This window comes from Dasypus novemcinctus, chromosome 13 (assembly GCF_030445035.2).
Source record: "Dasypus novemcinctus isolate mDasNov1 chromosome 13, mDasNov1.1.hap2, whole genome shotgun sequence".
NCBI lineage: Eukaryota > Metazoa > Chordata > Mammalia > Cingulata > Dasypodidae > Dasypus > Dasypus novemcinctus.
In genome coordinates, this window is record NC_080685.1 from 87,130,290 (window position 1) to 87,147,115 (window position 16,826).

At 38.9% G+C, this 16,826-nt stretch overlaps 1 long non-coding RNA gene across 1 annotated transcript in view; it reads right to left on the reverse strand.

Annotated features, from left to right (window-relative positions):
• Nucleotides 1-8,935: 8,935 nt before the first annotated feature.
• Nucleotides 8,936-16,826, reverse strand: part of LOC139436305 (uncharacterized) — a 43,409-nt gene continuing 35,518 nt past the window's right edge. Inside the window, exons 3-4 of the long non-coding RNA XR_011645528.1 lie at nt 12,310-12,443; nt 8,936-10,844 (exon numbers count right to left, since the gene is read on the reverse strand). This is a non-coding gene — a long non-coding RNA (uncharacterized lncRNA). The remainder of the gene's footprint in view (nt 10,845-12,309; nt 12,444-16,826) is intronic.

Consider the following 16,826-nt stretch of genomic DNA (forward strand, 5'->3'; position numbering starts at 1 on the left):
ACATTTTACATAATCACAGTAAGTATCCAAACCAAGAAATTCACATTGGTTACAATATCATTTAACCAAACTACAGACTTTATTTGGATTTTACCAGTTTTTCCTGTGATGTTTTCTATTTCAGGATCCAAACAAGGATCTCACATTCCATTAGTTATCACATCTCCTTAGTCTCCTCCAATCTGTGAAGTTTCTCTGTCTTGTCATTTGTAACCTTGCTATTTTTAAAGAGTAGTGGTCTATTATTTTGTAGAAACCTCTATTTGTGTTTGTCTGATGTTTTCTCATAATTAGACAACAGTTACATGTTACTGCAAAGGATCCACTGTGTTGATATTCCCTTGTCAAAGTATCATTCCAGGGTAGATGGTGTCTGTATTGCTGTGATGTTAACCTTGATCACTTGATTAAGGTGGTGCTTGCTGGCTTTCTTCACTTTAAAATGACTTTTTTCCCTATGTGATTAATAAATATTTCAGAGGCAGGATTCTTTGAACTATGCAAATAGACTGTTTTGACTTAAAGTTTTGCCCACTAGTTTTGGCATATGGTGTTCTAAAAGTGATTTTTCTGTTTCTCATTCCTTTTACATGTACTAATTGGAATTCTACAGTAGGGAAGAGTTGTCTCCTATTTATCCATTAAGTTACTTATATCAATATGGACTCATGGGTAGTTATTTTACTTTTGGCTTATAATACAATACTGTTGTTACTTATTTGCTCGAGTTCTAATGCCACTGGGAGCTCTTAGGTTTGTTCTTATGCCTTTCAACTTTGTTTTTGTTTTTGTTTGTTTGTTTTAGCACTTTACTTTCTAGAGCCACAAGATGCTTCAGAATCATTTTGTATTTTTCCTGCCCAAGTCCTGGAATCAACCTCTGCTCCAAGGAGCCCTAATTCCTTTTTTGGCATATGGTATTTAGAAGCCAAGATATGGGTGCTAGGTTTATTCATGGAGTGTCACTGTTTCTCATCTCTTTCTATGGATAAAGGTAGGAAATATACATAATGTACTAACCCATGCACATTTACATGTATATTTCTGTGTCCGTGTGTATATAAAACAAAACCCATGAGTCCCTCTAACTCCAGCCAGCACCTTAGGATGCCACCTAGCCTTCTCCCTTTCTTTATTTTTAACTTATTTCTCCAGTATTAAACCTGGCTCTCAGTATCTACAATAATTTGCTATTTGCTCAATCCTAGTTAGTAATAAAGTAGTTTCAGAATTGCTGAACCATGCCTCTGTGAGAAATAAATTTGCCAAATGGAGTACTGTGTTTGTATACAGTAATTTTTGTCTTTAACATTTCAGTATCTACTTAAAAGTTCTCCAAAGATATTTTGGGCTGCTCTTTTCTTTTCCATCCCCTTCAGTGTGGTTATGGGATTCATTTCTAATAGGCTCATTTACCACATTCTGCATTCCATCTTTTATACCACATCCTGGTTGATTATTTTAAAAATTTACATTCAGTAAAGTTTATTCTTGTGGTGTACAGTTCTGTGGTTTTTGACAGATACACAGAGAAGCACACCATTGTTTTGACACAGCATAGTTCCATCACTCTCAAAATTTCCTCAGGCTGCCCCTTATAGTCAACCACTGCTCCCACTCCCTCCAACACTTGGCAACTCCTGATCTGTTTTCTGTCTCTAATTTTACCTTCCTCAAGAGTGTGATGTAAATGGAATCATACAATATGGAGTCTTTGGATCTTGTTTTCTTTCCTGTACCAAAGTACATTTGAGTCATCTACTTTGTTATTTCATTTTCTGAAGTTGAAATAAAGTTTACTTTAAAAAACAAAAACAAAACTGTATGCACTGGCTGCCTTCCTCTCTAGCTGTCCCTGAGACTGCCACAAGGGTAATGCCACAGGACCAACCGTGTTGGCAGCTTTTCTCTGTCCCCATTAGGCTTATTGCCCATGTCCCATTTTTTAAAATGTCACAGTCTTCCCTCCCCACCATTCTCTTTGAAGCTTTTACTCCCCACACCCCATTAAAAAAAAAAACCATCCATGTTGCTCTGTGAACTAACAGTTTGTGGTTTGTTATTGCTGCATAGTATTCCATTGTATGAATATACCTAAGTTTGTTCATTTCTTCGCCAGTTAAAGGATGATGAACTTGTTTCCAGCTTTGAGCAATTGGTGATTATGAATAAAGCTGCCCTAAACATTCCCCTGTGGGGTTTTGCGTAAATATGTTTTCATTTCTTTTGAGTAAATAAATACCAAGGAATGGAATTGCTGAGTCATCTGGGTACCATATGGTCATATGGTATGTTTCATTTTATAAGACACTGCCAAACTGATTTCTAAACTACCATTTTGCATTCCACCAGCAATATATGAGAATTCTGGCTGCTTTGCATCCTCCCAGCACTTGTTAGTGCCAGTTTTTGATTTTGTATTTTAATTTTAGGGAGCCCCTGTGGCTCAGTGGTTGAATGCCAGCTTCCTACATACAAGGTCCCAGGTTCAATCTCTGGTCCTCAAAAAAAAAAAAAATTTAGCCATACTAATAGATGCACAGTGGTCAGTAATATCTAATTAATTGTGTTAATTAGTATTTCTGTAATAATAGTGATGTTGAACTTTTCATGTTTATTTTCCATCCTTTTATCTTTTTTCATCTGTTTATCTTTTTTGGTGAAGTGCCTGTTCAAATCTTATATGCATTAAAAAAAATTTTTTATGATTGTTTTCATATTGAGTGTTCTTTACATATTGTAAATACAAGCCCTTTGTCAGACATGTGATTTGCAAAATATTTTTCCTAGTCTGTGGCTCTTCATTTTCAACAGTCTTAGGGCAAGTTTTTTTGTGTGTGTGTGTTTTTTTTTATTTAAAATCCAGTTTATCAATTTTTTTTTTAAAGAAGATTTATTTATTTATTTAATTTCCCCCCCTCCCCTGGTTGTCTGTTCTTGGTGTCTATTTGCTGCGTCTTGTTTCTTTGTCCGCTTCTGTTGTCGTCAGCGGCACGGGAAGTGTGGGCGGCACCATTCCTGGGCAGGCTGCTCTTTCTTTTCACGCTGGGCGGCGGCTTTCCTTACGGGCGCACTCCTTGCGCGTGGGGCTCCCCCACGCGGGGGACACCCTTGCGTGGCACGGCACTCCTTGCGCGCATCAGCACTGCGCATGGCCAGCTCCACACGGGTCAAGGAGGCCCGGGGTTTGAACCGTGGACCTCCCATGTGGTAGATGGACGCCCTAACCACTGGGCCAAAGTCCGTTTCCCAGTTTATCATTTTTTTTAAGGATCATCCTTTTGAGTTTATTTCTGAAAACTCTGCTTAACCCAAGATCATGCAGATTTCCTCCTCGTTTTCTTCTAAAAGTTTTATAATTTGACATTTCATAATTAATTCTATGATCCATTTCTAATTAATTCTGTATTAGATATTAGGTATACATAAATATTCATGTTTTTTTCCTTTTTTTTTTTTTTTTGGCATATGGGTGTCCAATAGTTCCAACACCATTTGTTGAAAAGAATATTGTCACTTTTTTGGCAAAAACCTGTCATGGATCTGTTTCAGGGCTCTGTTCTGCTCCATTGGTCTATGTATCCACCTTTCATCAATAATCACACTGTAGCTTTATAGTAGATTTTGAAATTAGTTGAGTTCTCCAACCTTATTCATATTTTTCAAACAATTTTTGGCTATTCTAGTTCCTTTGCTTTTCTATATAAATTTTACAATGAGCTTGTTGATATCAATAAAAAAAATCCTGCTGGGATTTTGGTTGGGATTGAGTTTCACTAGTGTTTTGTAATTTTTAGCATGTATTTTAAATTTATATCTAAGTCTTTTTTTTTAAGATTTATTTATTTCTCTCCCCTTCCCCCCCTCCCCCCCTTGGTTGTCTGCTCTCTATGTCCATTCGCTGGGTGTTCTTCTGTGTCTGCTTGCATTATCTGGCAGCACTGGGAAACTGTGTCTCTTTTTTGTTGTGTCATCTTGCTTTGTCAGCTCTCCGTGTTTGCAATGCCATGCCTGGGCAGGCTGCGCTTTTTTCACGCACGGCGGCTCTCTTGTGGGGCGCACTCCTTGCACGCATCAGCACTGCACGTGGGCCAGTTCACCATGTGGGTCAGGAAGCCCTGGGATCAAACCCTGGTAGACGGACGCTCTATCAGTTGACTTAGAGCTTTCCTCTAAGTCATTTTTGAGGGTGCTGTTGTAAATCATATTATGTTTTAAATTTTAAATTCCAGTTTTTCATTGCTAGTATTTACAAATACAATAGATTATCATATGTTGACCTTATATTCTGTGGCCTTGTTGAACTCCCTTAATGAAGATTTTGGGGGATTTTTTATGTAGACAATCTTGATATCTGGTATAGAATCACCAATAGAAATTATCATGGTTTGATGCTGCATGGCTCCCATGAAATCATGTCCTTAGAGCTAATCCATTCCTGAGGGTGTAAAACTATTGAAGGTGGGAACTTTTGATAGGTCATTTCAATCAAGGGAGGAGAGGCGTCCAGAATCACCAGCAGCCAACCTTTGGGGAGAGAGGGATTGCCTAATGAAGCCTGGATATGGCCATATTCACAGCCTCAGAACTGTAAGCTTGCAAGCCAAGAAACCCCATTATAAAAGCCAATCCAAACAGCAACAATATCCCAAGTGCAGGGGCAATGACCAGTGAAGCAGTATAGTCCATTGATGGGCCCTTGATACAACTATGCTTATGAGCCTTTTGTGCTTAAAATTTCAATTTGGCCTAGTGTTGCAGGGTGCCTAAGAGTTAACACCTGAGAGCCTCCATGTTCCTCAAATGTGGCCACTCTTTAATCCAAATTCAGCATATAAATGCATTACCTTCCCCCCAGTGTGGGACATGACTTCCAGAGATGAGCCTCCCTGGTGCCAAGGGATTACTACCAAGCTGGTGATGCAACTGGAAAAAGGCCTTGAATAAAAGGGGGAAATGGTAAAGACAAATGAGTTTATATTGCTAAGAGACTTCCAAATGAGTTGGGAGTTCATCAGAGGGGTGGTGCTTATGCACGTCTCAGCAAGACCTCATAGACAGTTAGAGTAGATACTACCCCAGGTAGTATCCTAAGGTCTACAGAGACACCCAGGTTCTATGGTCATGGCAGATGGTGACTTGCCAGTGGGCCCTACTTTGGAGTTGATGCGCCCAAGTATGACAGAGTTGGACTCAGATGTGACTTCTTTACACATGCCTCTTCTGACCCTTTTATTGAACCTGTGGTTGGCACTGGGGTTAGTGGCTATATGTCCAGGAGACTTGAATCTCTGGCCTGAATATGTACCAGCTGGGCCCTGAGCCTTAGCCAAGTTGCAACACCTAGTCTCCAGTTTGTTGGACTCACCCAGGACAGCTAACAAGGAGGTGAGGATGGACAACCACCACACCAAGGAACCAAGAGAGTCCACAACTGCAAGTAGGAGAGTCACATCCATCAGCCAATATGGGACTGAAGCCCCCTCTCAAGTAAGAGATGGAATGGGCATCACTATCCCAGAGTCCTCAGGATTGGGGGATAAAATATGGATTTACTGGTATGCTATTGTAGAATTATTGATTCTAGCAATGGAAGAAATTATATCATTGATGTGGAGACAGTGGCCACTGGAGTTGCTGAAGGCAAGGAGAAGGGAAAAAGAGGTATAATACGGGAACATTTTTGGGACTTGGAGTTGTCCTGAATGATATTGCAGGGACAGTTGTAGGACATTATATATCCTGCCATAACCTACCAAATGGAAACTCTAATCCATACTGTATAGCAGTGCTCCAAAATTTATTCATCAATTGCAATGAATGTACCACACTAGTGAAAGAAGTTGTTTTATGTGGGAAAAGTGGGGGTGTGGGGCATATGGGAATCCCCTATATTTTTTAATGTAACATTTTGTGTGATCTGTGTATCTTAGAAATAAATTAAAAATACATTTTTTAAAGTTTCCTAGGAATATCTTCTACAATGCCTGGTCTTAGCATGTAAATAATCAATATGCTGAAATAGAAAAGCCTTCCCATATACTTATCCTTATTGAGCTTTCCATTTTGACTTTGAGAAAAGGGCAGGGGAGGCTGATAGGGAGTTGGGGATTTGAGAGGTGTGGGGAATGTAGAGACCCCATGATCTAAACCCTGGAAGACTGCAAGGCCCCAGAAAGAAGCTAGAGAAATTGTGGCAAAACCATGGTTTCTGCAGGTCTCCATTACAGATGAAAAATAGAACAGGATGCCAACTATGATTTTATATTCACAAATGTCAGAGTTTTTTACAAAAATAAGGGCAGATTATTCCAATAATACTTGTGTTTTCCACAACAGCATCAGCTGCATGTACCATAATGTACAGGGTACATTGAATGTACAATATGAATGAACATTCAAGATGCCACTGCTGAGATATGTGCCACTTGGGAGGCTGGCCCAGAAACCAGTTCCGTGGTCTTCCTCATAGTAAGAAAGCTAAGGATTGTTATTGATAATTATACTTCATAGCTGGTTTTACAGAAAATTGGGTAGATATGGCATTGAAAGTCTGTGGGAAATTGTATATATGTTATATATGTATTATATATATGTGCATTATACATATATATTATATGTATGTATTTGTACATATGTGTTGGAGATTTGGACCCGAAGGGTATCTGGATTGAAAGAAAGAGTAAAGAGGGAAGGAACCCGCGGGAGAGCTGGGATCAGGGGGTCTGCGAGTAATAACTCCTTAGACAACTTTATTGTTTACAAGGGGCTCTCTATATAACCCAGTCTATGTGACAACAAGCAGTAACACATAGCCTACGTGACATCAAGCAGCATTACCCATAGTCTAAGGAACTTTAAAAAATCTTACCTCAAGGTACAAAGTCTAAGTGTTCTGTTCACTACCAAAGGTATGTGCTCTCTTTTCTTTCAGCCTTTAACAGCTTCATCCCATTTGCTGGGAACTCTTAATTACCTCATTCCTTAGGTTGCAAGCATAGCCATGGAGACAGCACTAGCACGGAGACAGCATGGAAACTCTTACTTACCGCATTCCTTAGGTTGCAAGCATAGCCATGGAGACAGCACTAGCATGGAGACAGCACATCTCTCCTTGAGAGGCCACTGTGCCTCAGTTTCCAACACATGTGTGTGTTTGTATTGTATATATAAATCAACAAGTAAATAAAAATATATGCATGTTTATGCATGTATTGTATACACAAATAAAAAAATTTTTTAAAGCCCATCCGTTTCTGGTATATTACCTCTGGTAGCTTTTAGTAAACTAAAACAGAAATATACCACTTCTTTCTAATCTGTGTGTCTTTTGTTTCTTTTTCTTGCCTTACTCCATGGACTTGGTGTACAATGTTGAATAGGAGTGGTAAGAGAGGGCATTTTTGTCCTGTTCCCTATCTTAAAGGGAAAGTATTCAGTCTTCACCATTAGGTATAATGTTAGCTGTAGAATTTTTTAGATTCTATCAGGTTAAGGAAGCTTCCTTCTATTCCTAGTTTGCTGGAGTTTTTGTTTTTAGTCTTAAGTGGATTTGTTTGTTTTGGTTTTGTTTGGCTTGGTTTTTTAATAAGTAGATTTCATCATATTTTTTCTGCATCTATTGAGATGATCGTATGGTTTTTCTTCTTTAGTCTATTAATATGGTGAATTATACTAATTGATTTTCAAATGTTTAACCAGGATTGCCTAGTGTAAACCCTACTTAGTCATAATGTATTCTCCTTATTATGTATTTCTGGATTCAACTTGCTAATATCTTGGAAATAATTTTTGCAACTGTGTTCTTCAGGAATACAGTTTGTAGTTAGAATGTTCTTGTTTGGTTTTGGCTTTGGGGAAACACAGACATGATAAAATGAGGTTGGCAGTGTTTCCTTCCCTTCTACTTACTGTAGAACTTTTATTATTTCTTCCTTAAATATTTGATAGAATCCATCAGTAAAACCATCTGGGCCTGAAATTTTCTTTTTTGGAAGATGTTCTAACTGAATTAAATTGCTTTAATAGATATAGGACATTTTGGATTGTTGATTTCTTGAGTTTTGGTAATTTGCGTCTTTGGAGGACTTGGTCCATTTCAACTAAGATGTTGAATTTATGGGCATAGAGCTGTCTGTAGAATTCCCTTTTAATATTTAGGGGATCTGCACTGATATCCCCTCTTTTGTTCCTGATATTGGTAAATTGTATCTTTTTTCTTTCTTTCTTGGTCAGTCTAGCTAGATGTTTATCAGTTTTATTGATATTCTCAAAGAACCAGCTTTTGGTTTCTATAATTTTCTCTATTGCTTTTTTGTTTTCAATTTCATGGATTCTGCTCTTTATTATTTCCTCCCTTCAATTTGCTTTGCATTTAGTACTCTTCTATTTTCTTAGGTAGAAATTTAGGTAATTGATTTGAGACCTTTCTTTTCTAATAGAAGCATTTAATGCTATAAACTTCCCTCTAAGTACTACACTAGCTGCATTCTACAAATTTTGATATTTTTTAACTTTTTATTTTGAAATAATTTCAAAAGTACAAACACTTGCAAAAAATATGTAAAACCCATGTAGAAAATATATCCCCATCTAGATACCTAGGTCCACCAACTTTTAACATTTTGCCACATTTGCCATATCATTCTGTCTATCTATCTTGTTATCTATTTTCTAAACCTTTGGGAGGATGTTGTATACATTGTGCTCCTGAAACATGTACTACTTTCTTATAATTTCCTAAGAACAAGTATATTCACTTACGCGTCCACCTTAAGTACAGTTATCAAATTCAAGAAGGTGTAATGTTACCTACAGAAATTTTTGGATTCTGTCCCATAATATCTAAGTCCCATCTCAGCCTGAAGCAGTCAGAACAGATGTCATCCCAAATCCCTCAAGACTTTGAGGAATGAACAAAAATAACGGGCGAGTGTAAACATGGACCAAAGCAGATTTATTGTTATTGCAGTTATCTTGTGTTAACAGAGTAAATTGTAACGTTGATATAAATAATAATATCTTCAAGGTTCACACATATCGCACATATCAGAACTTCATTCCTTTTTAAGACTTATATTTCATTGTATGTCTATACCGCATCGTTTATCCATTTTCTCTGCTGATGGACATTTGGGTTGCTTCCACCTTTTGGCTATTGTGAATAATGTTGCTATGAACAGTGGTGTACAAATGTCTGTCCAAATTACTGCTTTCAATTTGTTTGAGTATATGCCTAGAAGTGGGATTGCCAGGCATATAGTAGTCCTACAGTTAATTTTTGAGGAACTGCCAAACAGTTTTCCACAGTGGTTTGTCCCATTTTATATTTCCACTAACAGTGTATCAGGGTTCTGCTTTCTCCTGATCTTCCCCAGCCCTTGTTAATTTCCATTTTCTTGTAAAAACCATTCTAGTGGTGTAAGGTAGTATCTCATTGTGATTTTAATTTGCTTTTCCCTAATGGCTAATGATGTTAAGCATTTTTTCATGCACTTATAGGCTATGTATAATTCTTCCTTGGAAAATGTCTCTTCATGTTGTTTGCCACTTTTAATTGGGTTTTTGTCTTTCTGTTGTTGAGATGTAGGAGTTCTTTATATATTCTGGATATTAAAACCTTACCAGAGAAGCAGACGTTGCTCAGCTGATAGAGCATCTGCCTACCATATGGAGGGTCCAGAGTTCGATACCCAGGGCCTCCTGACCCGTGTGGTGAGCTGGCCCATGCACATAACTGCTGTGTGCAAGGAATGCCATGCCATGCAGGGGCGCCCCCGCATGAGGGTGCCCCACAGGCACAAGGAGCACACCCTGCAAGGAGAGCCGCCCCGCATGAAAAAAAGTGCAGCCCATCCAGGAGTGGCATCGTAAACACAGAGCTGATGCAGCAAGATGACGCAGTTTCCTGGTGCCACCAAGGGTGCAAGCGAACACAGAAGAACACACAGCAAGTCAACACAGCAGACAATGGAGGGAAAGGAGAGAGAAATAAATAAATCTTTAAAAAAAAAAAAAAAACTTATCAGGGAAGCAGATGTGACTCAAAAATTTCGGTGCCTGCCTACCATCTGGGAGGTCGCAGGTTCAGTTCCTGGTGCCTCTAAAGAAGATGAGCAAGACAGCGAGCTAACGCAATTAGATGATGCAACAAAATAATGCAGTGAGATGATGCAAAGAGAAGAAACAGCAAGGAAACACAATGAAAAATACAACAAGCAGAGAGCAGAGGTGGCTCAAATGATTGGGTGCCTCCCTCCCACATGGGAAGTCCCGGGTTCAGTTTCTGGTGCCTCCTAAAAAGAACAGAGAGGAGACAGCAAGCAGAAACAATGAGGTGGGGAGGGGGACTGGGGGAGAGAAATAAATAAATCTTTAAAACCATATACCTTATCAGATACATGGTTTCCAAATAGTTCTTCCTTCTGTTAGTTGTATTTTTACTTTCTTGATAATGGTCTTTTGATAAACAAAAGTTTTAAATTTTCATGAAGCTCCATTTATTTTTTTATTTTGTTTCTTGTGCTTTCAGTGTAAAGTCTAAGAATCCATTGCCTAATGAAAGGTCTTGAAGATAACTCCCTATGCTTTCTTCTAAGAGTTTTATAGTTTTGCTCCTATATTTTAATTGTTAACCCATTTTGAGTTAATTTTTGTATATGGTATGAGGTAGGGGTCCACTTTCATTCTTATACATGTAACTATCCAGTTCTCCCTACACTGTTGGTTGAAGAGACTATTTTTTCTCCATTGAGTAGACTTGGTTCCTTTGTCATAAATCACTTGGCCCAGGGAGTCTTTCTGCTTCCCACACATAAGATTCTGGGTTCAATCCTCAGGGTCTCCTTAAAAAAAAAAAAAAAAATCAATTGGCCATACCAAAAAGTACATGAAAAAATGTTCAAAATCACTAGCTTTTAGAGAAATGCAAACCAAAACAACAATATCATCTCACACCGTATAGAATGGCCATTTATAATAATTTTTTAAAGTGCTGGAGAGAGGGAAGCGGAATTGGTCCAATGGATAGGGTGTCCGCCTATTGTTGGAGATTTGGACCTGAAGGGTATCAGGAATGAAAGAGAGAGAAGGGAGAAGGAAACAAAGAGAAAGAAAGAGCGAGAGAAAAAGAACAAGAGAGCTGGGATCAGGGGGTCTGCGAGTAGAGACTCATCAGACAACTTTATTGTTTACAAGGGGCTCTCTATATACCTCAGTCTACGTGACAACAAGCAGTAACACATAGCCTATGTGCCATCAAGCAGCAACATGCAGTTAACTATCAGCATTACCCATAGTCTAAGGAATTTTAAAAAATCTTATCTCAAGGTACAAAGTCGAAGTGTTCTGTTTACTATGAAAGGTATGTGCTCATCTTTTCTTTCAGCCTTTAACAGCTTCATCCCGTTTGCCAGGAACTCTTAATTACTACATTCCTTAGGTTGCAAGCATAGCCATGGAGACTGCACGTCTCTCCTTGTGAGGCCACTGTGCCTCAGTTTCCAACATCTCACCCTTTTTGTTTTTGTTGAGGTGACCGTGCCTGTCTTAGGTTGCCCTCCTCTGAGAGTCTTACCCATCACTGACTACCAGCCAAGCTCTTCGAGTAGGGGAAGTTATTGAAGTGCTTTTGCTAGCACCAGATTATTCACATGTCCCACGGCTGTTACATTTTGCAATTTTCTTCGAAAGCACTGTCCGGCACAAGAATCATGAGCAACAGAACAAATATGATTAACCCTATTCCTAAAGCTGACAGGAAATGCTGTGATTTCTACCAATTAACTGGGTTAAATTTTGTAATATGTGAAATCATATCTGAGCATTGGCTACATGAATTTGATTTTGAGACATTTCTAATATTTTCCTTTGTAATTCAGTTATTTCCAGAGAGATATTACTTTTATGGCCTAATAAATGATTCTTAACTTTTTCCATTCTATATCAGATGAATTATAGGCAAGAGGAGTAATACAAAAGTTGCTTTTATTCCAATCATATTTCAATCCCCTTAACAAGTTTAAATTATACAATTGATCTCCAATATGTAACACAGCTGATTCCAAATCATTAACTTATGCTCTTGACTATGCCACAAATCACTAACATTTTTATTCCAATCATGTACATATTGTTGTATTTGTACTTTCATGTAAAGCTATCACAGTGGTAGCAGCAGCTGTAATGATTCCAATTAGTCTCAAAATACTATAATAAGCAGTCCAATAAAGTGTTTAGTCCGTTTCAAGAATTCTTATGTAGCAATAATTGACTTTCAGAAGACAACTGCCAAATCTGCATCATTCTCACCAGTATCCAGATGCCTTTTCTTCTTCTGGCCATGGCTCATCGATGTTCACCTTTTCAGTGGAGCCATTTTTGCCTTTTCTCAGGTTTCAGTGGTAGGGCCCTGGATCTTCACAAAGGCCTCTGCATCAGCAGTCCTAAAAGGGATGTTAGTGGAGAGGGCAGGGACATGACAGTCACCTGTTAACTACTAGGAGGTATCCTGGATGTTTTTTCATAGATCTGAGGATGATTTACAACAGTCCAGCATTTCTGTCTTGTTTTTAGTATTTGCAATCCATCCCTGCATAGGGATGGCAGTCTTTAGAGTGACTAAACACTATTGGGTTAAGTCTTTCACTTTTAGCAGGACCTCCTATGCTGCACACAATTGCCTTTTTATATTGTACTTTTGGCCTCCTTCCAGAATTGTGATTAAAACCCAAGGGGTCCTTGTTTAGAATTTTGCTTTTGCCACAAACTCCACCCAAAGCCAATATTGGTGCTTGCTACATCCAATTCATAGGCTAAGTTAATGTCCACTATTTACCTTCCTTTTATTATTATTAAAAGCAGCTTGCTGGAGGTTTTCCTACTTCCATGAAGGACTTTTCCCAATTAATACATACAATGGTTTTAATATTTGAGCTTAATGAGGGATGAAGGATTTTTAGCACTTCAACAATATTACAAACTCTATTAACATGAGAAAACATTGCATTCCATCAGTTATAACAGAGGGCATAGTTTTATCCCACCCAACCAAACCACATTTAGGAATCTGATAGAGCAGCAGGGACTTTGCAGCCTGTTCCAATTGTTTGCCTAGTTCAGGCTCTTAAGATAACATACTGTTGTCTCTGATGTTTCTTTTCATTCTGAAAAAAGGATTACTGGTCAACATAATGTCATCAGGAGAGTTTCAGCCACTGATTTTTTCTACACAGCTTGATTATTATCACTATGCCAGGACAGATGGTTGGGCTATGCACACAGCCTTGGGGAAGCACTGCAAAAGTCCATTGTTGACTTTTCTACAGGTAGGAGAATGCAGGCTGGCTTGACTTGCCTAAGGAAATACTAAAGAAACTCTTAGCACGTTTTAAAACAAAATGATAGTGACATAGTTGGATGTTAAGTTTTTGCAACAAACTAGCAATATTTGGGACTGTTGCATACTACAGTGCTGTTATTTAATTTATGGAAAGAGGTTGTTTGTGTGACACACACCTTTTTATAATAAGTGAAACCATAATTAACCACATTGTACTTCTGTTTAATATTATGCTGAAATATTGGTAAATTTATACACTCAAGTACTCATTTGAAACTTTTACTCACAAAACTTTAATGAACAGGGGGTTAAAAAATCATGTTAATTTAATAACACTTTTAAACACTTTCTACTTATATATTAAATGAACTTACTTTAATTTTTCTTTCAAGGTAAAAGAACAAATCTCTTCTAATTAGTTTGGAATAAAAAGCTACTTTTCAGGATTTGATTTTTAGAAAGCAGGTTTAAACATTATTTTCCTTTAAAAGAGATAAGACCTTTTCTTCTTTGAACACTGAGGAAATGAGGTTAAAGCACAAGAAGCTATTTTGATAAAACAGGTTTTCTTTGTATACTGATTATTCAGGATAGAAACTTCATAAACTTTTACCAAAACAGACTAATGATTTGAGAGACTTTGAAAAAGGACAAAATTTTTAACTTTGTATTAGTATACTACTTGATAGTAATGCTTTTAAAACTTTATAGAGAGATCCATCAAATCTTACTCCACTTTAATTATAAAAATTTATTTTCCACGAACCTTCTACACTTTGAATATTCATTCAGGTTTTGTCTCACACTCTACTCTTTCCCAATAATCAATCATTTTATCTTAGGACAAAATCATCTCATGTTTCCTTAACAATAAAAACACATTCCATATATCCCACATACTGTTACCAAGCAAACTTCTTACAAGATGTAATTGCCATCAACACTAACAAGCTTGTTAAAATAATGAACTTTTCTTCATTTTAAATACTCAGTAACATGCAATACCAGAAACAGTCTTTTAGAAGCAAGTTGGCAGGGGAGGCTGGCTGCCGACAAGTTTTCCTGTTATAAAATTACCTTTTATTATTATTATTATCAATTCAGTTTTTGTTTAATTTATATCACCACCCGGAGGTATCAAAATATACACTGACATTGAACAAACAGACAAACACAAAACAATTAAAACACACCAATACAAACATGCAGTTTACAATTGACTCATCAACAATGCTTTTGTATTAAAGAAAACAATTCTAGTAATTCATAACTTTTTACAGGCACCCCATTAACTTTCGGTAAAGTTTTTAACACTTGCGAATATGCTTCCACACGTCCCATTTGATTACCCATTACCCTGATGACTTTGCGGAAAATGTTACTTAAAAGAAGACTCGAATCATACTGCTTTGGACGTCACACGACCCTCGACGAGATCTTTTCTGAGGTTCCCGATATTGATTTGGAAGACTCACTAACTTCTTCGGGCCCCACATTGGACCCAAAGGGTATCGGAAATGAAAGAAAGAGAGAAGGGAGAGGGAAACAAAGAGAAAGAAAGAGCGAGAGAAAAAGAACGAGAGACCTGGGATGAGGGGGTCTGCGAGTAGAGACTCATCAGACAACTTTATTGTTTACAAGGGGCTCTCTATATACCTCAGTCTACGTGACAACAAGCAGTAACATAGCCTACGTGCCATCAAGCAGCAATATGCAGTTAACTATCAGCATTACCCATAGTCTAAGGAATTTTTAAAAATCTTATCTCAAGGTACAAAGTCGAAGTGTTCTGTTTACTATGAAAGGTATGTGCTCATCTTTTCTTTCAGCCTTCAACAGCTTCATCCCTTTTGCCGGGAACTCTTAATTACTATATTCCTTAAGTTGCAAGCATAGCCATGGAGACTGCACGTCTCTCCTTGTGAGGCCACTGGCCCTCAGTTTCCAACAGCCTACCACATGGGAGGTCCGCAGTTCAAACCCTGGGACTCCTTGACCCATGTGGAGCTGGCCCATGCGCAGTGCTGATGCGTGCAAGGAGTGCCCTGCCACACAGGGGTGTCCGCCGAGTAGGGGAGCCCCACGCGCAAGGAGTTCGCCCCATAAGGAGAGCCGCCCAGCATGAAAGAAAGTGCAGCCAGCCCAAGAATGGCGCTGCACACACTGAGAGCTGACACAACAAGATGACGCAGCAAAAAGAAACACAGATTCCTGGTGCCGCTGATAAGGATAGAAGTGGTCACAGAAGAACACACAGCAAATGGACACAGAGAGCAGACAACTTGGGGGGGTGAGGGGAGAGAAATAAATTTTAAAAATTAAAAAAAAATAAAGATTTTATTTATTTCTCTCCCCTTCCCCCTACCCCCATTGTCTGCTCTCTCTGTCCATTTGCTGTGTGTTCTGTGTCTGCTTGCATTCTCGTCAGGCGGCACAGGAATCTGTGTCTCTTTTTTTGTTGCGTCACCTTGCTGCATCAGCTCTCCTTGCGTGTGGTGCCACTCCTGGGCAGGCTGCGCTTTTTGCGCAGGGGGGCTCTCCTTGCAAGGCACACGCCTTGTGAGTGGGGCACCCCTACGTGGGGGACACCCCTGAGTGGCAGGACTGCACGTGGGCCAGCTCACCACATGCATCAGGAGGCCCTGGGTTTGAACCCTGGACCTCCTATATGGTAGGCGGATGCTCTATCAGTTGAGCCACATCCACTTCCCATAAGATTTTCTTCTTTTTTTTTAAAGATTTATTTTTTATTTCTTTCTCTCCCCTTCCCTTCCCCCCAGTTGTCTGTTCTCTGTGTTCATTTGCTGTGTGTTCTTCTGTGACCGCTTCTATCCTTATCAGCGGCACCAGCAACCTGTGTTTCTTTTTGTTGTGTCATCTTGTGTCAGCTCTCCGTGTGTGTGGCGCCATTCTTGTGCAGGCAGCACTTTTTTTTGTGCTGGGCGGCTCTCCTTATGGGGTGCACTCCTTGCGCGTGGGGCTCCCCTACATGGGGGACACCCCTGCGTGGCACGGCACTCCTTGCATGCGTCAGCACTGTGCATGGGCCAGCTCCACATGGGTCAAGGAGGCTTGGGGTTTGAACCGCAGACACCCCATGTGGTAGGCGGATGCCCTATCCATTGTGCCAAGTCTGCTTCCCCCATAAAGTTTTCTATGTTAACTAAAACCCAATTTATAAAGCTCTGGCCTAAGCAATTATCTCAATGACCTCTCAACCTTGTAAAAAGAATTTTAAAAGGGAGAAAGGAGGGGAAAAGATAGAACAAAATTCTTTTTTGGAAATACTAAGCAAAAAAGGCTGTAAGATTTCCACCTCAGTGTACACCAAAAATAAAACAAAACAACAAAAAGTTGGGGAGTGTAGGGGGTGGAGGAAGGAAGGAGTCAATCTGCATGAATTTAAAAAAGAAAATAATCAAAATCTTATCTTTAGTTAAGAAAGAACTTTTCAACCTGAAAATAAGAGAATGAACTTCAGATGAAA